We start from the raw sequence: 8,022 nt of genomic DNA, 5'->3' as shown, positions 1-8,022 counted from the left end.
ACCTTATGAAGCTGGTTGAGCGAATGCCAAGAATGTGCAAAGCTGTCATCAAGGCAAAGGGTGGCTACTTTTCAGAATCTCAAACATAAAATATATTTCGATTTCTTTCACACTTTTTCGGTTACTACATGATTCCATATGTGTTATTTCATTGTTTTGATGTCTTCACTATTATTCTACAATGTAGAAAATAGTAAAATGAGTAGGTGTGTTCAACCAGTCAAAACAAGTGCTACAATTGTATCTTGTGATGTCACTCCTACCACGAAGAGTATGAAGTAGGGGCAGCCTAGACAGTTAAAAACACAAGCATTTATTTTTTACCCATGGTTAGGACTAGTTGCCCTTATCCACAGACCTATAGGGAATTCTAACCCTGGAGAACCCAGAAAGCTTGGGCTCCCGAGTGGCGCAGCGGACTAAGGCACTGCATCTCAGTGCTTGAGGCGAAACTACAGACACACTGGTTCGATTCCAGGCTGTATCACAGCTGACTGTGATTGGGAGTCCCATAGGGCGGTGCACAATTGGCCCAGCGCCGTCCAGGTTTGGCTGGTGTAGGCCGTCATTGTAAATAAGAATTTGTTATTAACTGACTTAGTTAACTGACTTAGCCTAGTTTAAACAAAGGTTAAATGTAAAAAATATTCTCAAAAATCCAGGAGCTTCTTCTAGCCAATCACATCCTCCTGTGTTCAGAGCATAACTACTACAACCAGAGTATATGGTCCTATGCCTAATCAAGGCCATCATCTGTAGATGACTCAAGTCATCTGTAATAAACTTTATCATGACACTGTTATAACACATAGATAATAAAACTTAAATAGCAAAGTAAGAGTGTTCTAGTCCTACTGTAATGAACGTTTACAGAACAACAAGAACAACTGGTCTAATTAAGATAAGAAAAACACTAGTTTGGAGCTTAACACAAGTTATTTTCAGTGGTGTAAAGTACTTAAATAAAAATACTTTAAAGTACTACTTAATAAGTACTTTTTAAACTTTATTATTTCTCTTTTTGACAACTTTTACTTTTACTTCACTACATTCCTAAAGAAGATAATGTACTCTTTACTCCACACATTTTCCCTGACACCCAAAATGACTTACATTTTGAATGCTTAGCAGGACAGGAAAATGGTCCAATTCATGCACTTATCAAGAGAACATCCCTGGTCATCTCTACTGCCTCTGATCTGGCGGACTCACTAAACACAAATGCTTTGTTTGTCTGAGTGATGGAGTCTGCCCCTGCCTGTCCGTAAATAAATAAAAAACAAGAATAGTGCCATATGGTTTTCTTAATATAAGGAATTTGAAATTATTTTTTACTTTTGATACTTAAGTACGTTTTAGCAATTACATTTACTTTTGATAACTAAGCATATTTAAAACCAAATACTTTTAGACTTTTACTCAAGTAGTATTTTACTGGGTGACTATCACGTTTACTTGAGTCATTTTCTATTTAAGGTATCTTGACTTTTACCCAATTGTTACCTTTACCTAACAATTGGGTACTTTTTCCACCACTGGTTGTTTTCACATTAAGGCTCCGAGTTACTATGCTCATATATCTATCAGTATTGATAGAACTTTAGTGAATGTTATATAGGCCTAATGTTACAGCACAAACACTAAGGGCAAAGTGTATGCATTTTAGATAAGGAATGTGTTACAATGGGCTTGTTATGAGTAAGTACATAATATGATCTGAATGTGAATAAACTTGTTGCCCTCGTCTCGTCTCACAACGGGGTGTTTATTGGGGTCGGGGATGTGAGGCGGTCTGAAGCCGTGTGGGTGCGGGGACTTTCTAAAAATCCTAATCTGTGGAGAGGAGACGGGCAGGAGAGGACACGCACGCCCGCCCGCACACACACACACACACACAGAGGAGACGGGCAGGAGAGGACACGCACGCCCGTACACACACACAAGCACATACACACACACAGACACACACACGCGTACACACACACATGAGCGCACACCACACACACACACACACACACACACACACACACACACACACACACACACACACAGAGGAGACGGGCAGGAGAGGACACACGCACACACACACACACACACACACAGAGGAGACGGGCAGGAGAGGACACACGCACACACGCATGCACATGCACACACACACACACACACACACACACAGAGGAGAGGGGCAGGAGAGGAGAGCATTCACTATTGTTACGCCAACAGAAAGACTTGGCTTTGCTCTATACACACACATGCACACGCACACACACATTCACACAGAGGAGAGGGGCAGGAGAGGAGAGCGTTCACTATTGTTACGCCAACAGAAAGACTTGGCTTTGCTCTATACACACACATGCACACGCGCACACACGCACACACACACTGAAACAAGTCATAGTTTCAATCTCATAGTTTCTCTTCGAAATTCCACGTGTTTACAGTGTTAAAACCCAAAAAATCTCTATAAAGGTAAACAGTGTGGGCATTAATTCCGAGTGGTTAAGGTTATGGTTTGTGCCCAGTGCATGGCAATTATAAAAATAAAAAAAATGTGACACACACACACACACACACACACACACTGAACTAGCACCTCCTTTCTTCTCCACTTCTCTCCCTCCCTCCTGTTTTCTTTCTTATTTTAGAGAGCTCTCTGCGCCGTTAATTATGTTTTTGGGGACCTGTTGTCGGGGGCGTCGTCGGGGGCAACGGGTGCGTGAAACCATAGTGATGCCAAGGAAGAGAGCGCCTGTCTGACCTTAGGGGGGAGGAGGGGCAGTGGAAGGAGGGAGAAGGGAGAGGGGTGAGGGGAGGAGAGGTTGTTAAACAGATGACATATCGTTTCCCGTGACCACCAATCTTTTGCTATCTCTGGGTCTAAGGGAGAGAGAAGGTAGACGGATGCGCGTGAGAGAGAAAGTGAGAGAGAAAGTGAGAGAGAAACAGATAAAGAAAGGGGGTGAGAGAGGGGAGGCAAAAGGAAAGACACTGTGAAACAGGCTTGCGTGTGTGTATGAAAGAGAGAGAGAAAGAGAAATGGAGAAAAGGAGAAAAGGGCCCTGTGAAGGTCTTCCGTGTTAGTTTGGCAGCCTGCGGAGGGAACACTGTGTTAATGATTAACATGAAGTCACAGAAATTCCATGCCTGGCCTTCCTGGCAGACTCACTGCTTCTCTCTATCTCCCTCTCTGTCTCTGTATGTCTGTCGTTCCCTCTCTCCCTCTCTCCCTCTGTATGTCTGTCGTTCCCTCTCTCCCTCTCTCCCTCTGTCTCTGTATGTCTGTCGTTCCCTCTCTCCCTCTGTCTCTGTATGTCTGTCGTTCCCTCTCTCCCTCTCTCCCTCTGTATGTCTGTCGTTCCCTCTCTCCCTCTGTCTCTGTATGTCTGTCGTTCCCTCTCTCCCTCTCTCCCTCTGTCTCTGTATGTCTGTCGTTCCCTCTCTCCCTCTGTCTCTGTATGTCTGTCGTTCCCTCTCTCCCTCTGTCTCTGTATGTCTGTCGTTCCCTCTCCCCCTCTGTCTCTGTATGTCTGTCGTTCCCTCTCCCCCTCTGTCTCTGTATGTCTGTCGTTCCCTCTCCCCCTCTGTCTCTGTATGTCTGTCGTTCCCTCTCTCCCTCTGTCTCTGTATGTCTGTTCGTCAACAAAGGAAAATGGCAGGTCAAACAGTGGCACAGACATTTATTGCACTATAACCGTAAACCACACACACACAGGCTGTGGCTTGAAACCTGGTCTGATTCCCCCTCTAGGTGACACAGAATCTGCCCACGAGGGTCTCTATACTATCATGTTTTAACTCCAGGACACACACACACACAAGGGGGGGGGGGGGGGTAGAGAGAGAGACAGAGAGAGACAGAGCGAGAGAGAGACAGAGCGAGACAGAGACAGAGAGAGAGAGGAAGAGAGCGAGAGAGGATAGAGAGAGAGAGAGCGGAAGAGAGAGAGGTAGAGAAGCGGTAGAAAAGTAGGTTGAGAGAGGCAGAAGGGTACTGACTGACTACAGAGGGAGAGAGAGGGGGATGGAGGGAGCGAAAGACAGAAAAAGTAGGGTGAGTGTGTAAAAAAATGTGTAATTATTGGAGTCATTGACCTCATTGTTTTGCTTGTCTGACGTCCATGTCTGTTTAGTCTGGACCATATGCAGTGTGGCATTGAGTGTGTGTGTGTGTGTGTGTGTGTGTGTGTGTGTGTGTGTGTGTGTGTGTGTGTGTGTGTGTGTGTGTGTGTGTGTGTGTGTGTGTGTGTGTGTGTGTGTGTGTGTGTGTGTGTGTGTGTGTGTGTGTGTGTGTGTATAGGGTGAGCTCACTACAGGAAGCTCTGGGGGTGAGGGACCGGTCAGTAAAATCGGCTGTGCTCAGCTGGTGGACCTGAGACACACACACACACTGCCCAGACTCTGACAGCCTCTGACTAATGTGATGCAAAGAGAGAGGGAGAAGGAGAGAGAGGGAGGAAATTAGAGAAAGAGCGAGAGAGAGGGTACGACAGGAAGAGAAAGAAGGAGCAATTAAAGACAAAATGGTTAAATATTCTGCAGAATATTTTCTGCGTCTCTTTCTCCTACTCCCTCCCCCTCTCTCTCTCTCTCTCTCCCACTCTCCTTCATCCTTCTCTCGGCATCCCCACTGAGTGATGCATAACACTGTCACACCCTCCAGACATCCAACAGAGAGGTGTGTGTGTGCGCGTGTGTGCATGTGTAGGAGCAGAGTGAGAGTGAGAACTGCTGAACAGAGAGAACGGAGGAATAGAGGAAGGAGGGAGGAAGAGGACGGTGTTAGACAGACTTCTACACTTCTTAACAGAGTACAGATTCAGTACTTTACTGGTTGTGGAAATTGAGCTTACAAATCTCTCAGCTTTGACCTACAAAAGGCCTGCACAAATAATCATTTCCATAAAGTGTGCTATTAACATATTTCAAGCAAATGTAAAGCCATTGAATATTGGCACAATGACTTCTTTCACACAATAACCCCTTGACCAGTTCTGACTAGGTGGAATATAGCTACGAACAGAATGTACTTTTTAGTAGCAGGTTAGGATAATTAATGTATAAGGTTAGGATAATTAATGTATAAGGTTAGGATAATTCATGTAGCAGGTTAGGATAATTCATGTATAAGGTTAGGATAATTCATGTAGCAGGTTAGGATGATTCATGTAGCAGGTTAGGATAATTCATGTAGCAGGTTAGGATAATTCATGTAGCAGGTTAGGATAATTAATGGTATAAGGTTAGGATAATTCATGTAGCAGGTTAGGATGATTCATGTAGCAGGTTAGGATAATTCATGTAGCAGGTTAGGATAATTCATGTAGTAGGTTAGGATAATTCATGTAGCAGGTTAGGATAATTCATGTAACAGGTTAGGGGAACTTACGCAGCATGTAAGGTAAGTTCATGTAGCAGGTTAGGATAATTTGTGCAACATTTTAGGAGAATTAACATAGAAGGATAGGATAACTAGGTTAGGAAAAGGGTTAGGGTTAGCTGAAATGCTCTCCTAACCTGCTATGAAAAGTCACTTCCAGTCATAGCTGTACTCCATCTAGTCACAACCCTCTTGACCTGATAAGGTCCTAGTTCCTGAGCCCAGAGTAAGGAGACAGTAACTCAGAAGCAGTGGTGTAAAGTACTTAAGTAAATAAAATACTTTAAAGTACTACTTAAGTCGTTTTTTGGGGTATCTGTACTTTACTCTTTATATTTTTGACTACTTTTACTTCACTACATTCCTGAAGAAAATATTGTACTTTTTACTCCATACATTTTCCTTGACACCTGTTATCTGGCAAACTCACTAAACACACATGCTTTGTTTGTAAATTGTCTGAATGTTGAAGTGTGCCCGTGGCTTTCCGTAAATTAAACAAACAAGAAAAGGATGACATCTGGTTTGCTTAATATAAGAAATTTGAACTAATTTATACTTTCACCTATGATACTTAAGTATATTTAAACCAAATACTTTTATACTTTTACTCAAGTAGAATTTTACTGGGTGACTTTTTTCTGTTAAGCTATCTTTACTTTTACTCAAGAATGATAGTTGTGTACTTTTTATTTTTTGTATAAAATATCTAATAATGAAAGAGAAGGATTGCCGTTTTGAATTTGGTCAAGTTAGTGTGGGAGAGGTGGAAAAACGACTGTTACCCATCAATAATGACAGGCCGCCAGGTACAGACAACCTTGATGGGAAACTATTGAGACTGTATTGCCACCCCATTTGCTCTATCTTCAACCAAAGCCTAAAGGAGTGTGTGTGTCCACAGGCATGGAAGGAAGCTAAAGGAATTCCACTGCCTAGAAATAGTAAAGTGTCACGCCCTGATCTGTTTCACCTGTTCCTGTGATTATCTCCACCCCCTCCAGGTGTGGCTTATTCTCCCCAGTGTATTTATCCCTGTGTTTCCTGTCTCTCTGTGCCAGTTCGTCTTCAAATCAAATCAAATCAAATGTAATCAAACAGCAAGCAATGCAGGTGTAGAAGCACGGTGGCTAGGAAAAACTCCCTAGAAAGGCCAAAACCTAGGAAGAAACCTAGAGAGGAACCAGGCTATGTGGGGTGGCCAGTCCTCTTCTGGCTGTGCCGGGTGGAGATTAAAACAGAACATGGCCAAGATGTTCAAATGTTCATAAATGATCAGCATGTTCGAATAATAAGAAGGCAGAACAGTTGAAACTGGAGCAGCAGCACGGCCAGGTGGACTGGGGACAGCAAGGAGAAATTATGTTAGGTAATCCTGGGGCATGGTCCTAGGGCTCAGGTCCTCCGAGAGAGAGAAGGAGAGAATTAGAGAACGCACACTTAGATTCACATAGGACACCGAATAGGACAGGAGAAGTACTCCAGATATAACAAACTGACCCCAGCCCCCTGACACAAACTACTGCAGCAGAAATACTGGAGGCTGAGACAGGAGGGGTCAGGAGACACTGTGGACCCATCCGAGGACACCCCCGGACAGGGCCAAACAGATGGTTGGAGTCTTGTATGTTTAGTCAAGTCAACCAGCGTGGTTTTCCCCCGTACGCCTTTTCGATTCTCTTTTGATATTCCTCCCGGTTCTGACCCCTTCCTGACTCTGGACTACTTTCCCGCCTGTCTGCCCTGACCTTGATTCCGCCTGCCCTTTGGTACCTATTGGACTCTGATCTGGTTTGGACCTTTTTGCCTTTTTGCCTTTTTGCCTGTCCCCGACCATTCTCTTGCCTTCCCCTGTTGGATTAATAAACATTGTAAGACTCCAACCAACCCCGGGCGGCAGGGTAGCCTAGTGGTTAGAGCGTTGGACTAGTACCCGGAAGGTTGCAAGTTCAAACCCCCGAGCTGACAAGGTACAAATCTGTTGTTCTGCCCCTGAACAGGCAGTTAACCCACTGTTCCTAGGCCGTCATTGAAAATAAGAATCTGTTCTTAACTGACTTGCCTAGTCAAATAAAGGTAAAAAAAAAAAAAAAGAAAATCTGCCTCCTGTGTCTGCATCTGGGTCTTGCCTTGTGCCTTGACAGTAAAGTGTCTATTGCTGGCTCTAAAAGCCACCCAATCAGTTTGCTGCCTGTTCTTAGTAAAAGGTCTGTCTGTGTGTGTGTGTGTGTCTGTCGAGGATTCTGCAGCAATAAAAGAGTAACGCTAGGAAGTAGTTTAGCTGTAGCCTAATGGTTTACACACGCACACATACACTTCACACACACATTATCCTAATGGTTTAATGACTGGGTTGTTATGAAGCCTGCTATTGCTTCACTGTGTGAGCACCGGGAATCATGAAAGAGAGAGAACCTGAATCATATTCAACAGAGGCGATAAATAATGACCATGATAACCAACATTTACAGTTATTGTGCAAAAGTCGGAATTTCAAAAACCTTAAATACAAGCAGGAAGTGGAAGAGGGGAACAAAGAGAGAGAGAGAGAGAGGAGAGAGAGAGAGAACAGAGAGAGAGAGACAGAGAGGAGAGAGACAGAGAGAGAGAGAGACAGAGAGAGAGAGAGACACAGAGAGAGA

The sequence above is a fragment of the Oncorhynchus kisutch genome, linkage group LG9 (genome assembly GCF_002021735.2).
Source record: "Oncorhynchus kisutch isolate 150728-3 linkage group LG9, Okis_V2, whole genome shotgun sequence".
In the NCBI taxonomy this organism is placed as follows: domain Eukaryota; kingdom Metazoa; phylum Chordata; class Actinopteri; order Salmoniformes; family Salmonidae; genus Oncorhynchus; species Oncorhynchus kisutch.
Note: the sequence above shows the minus strand (reverse complement) of the source record.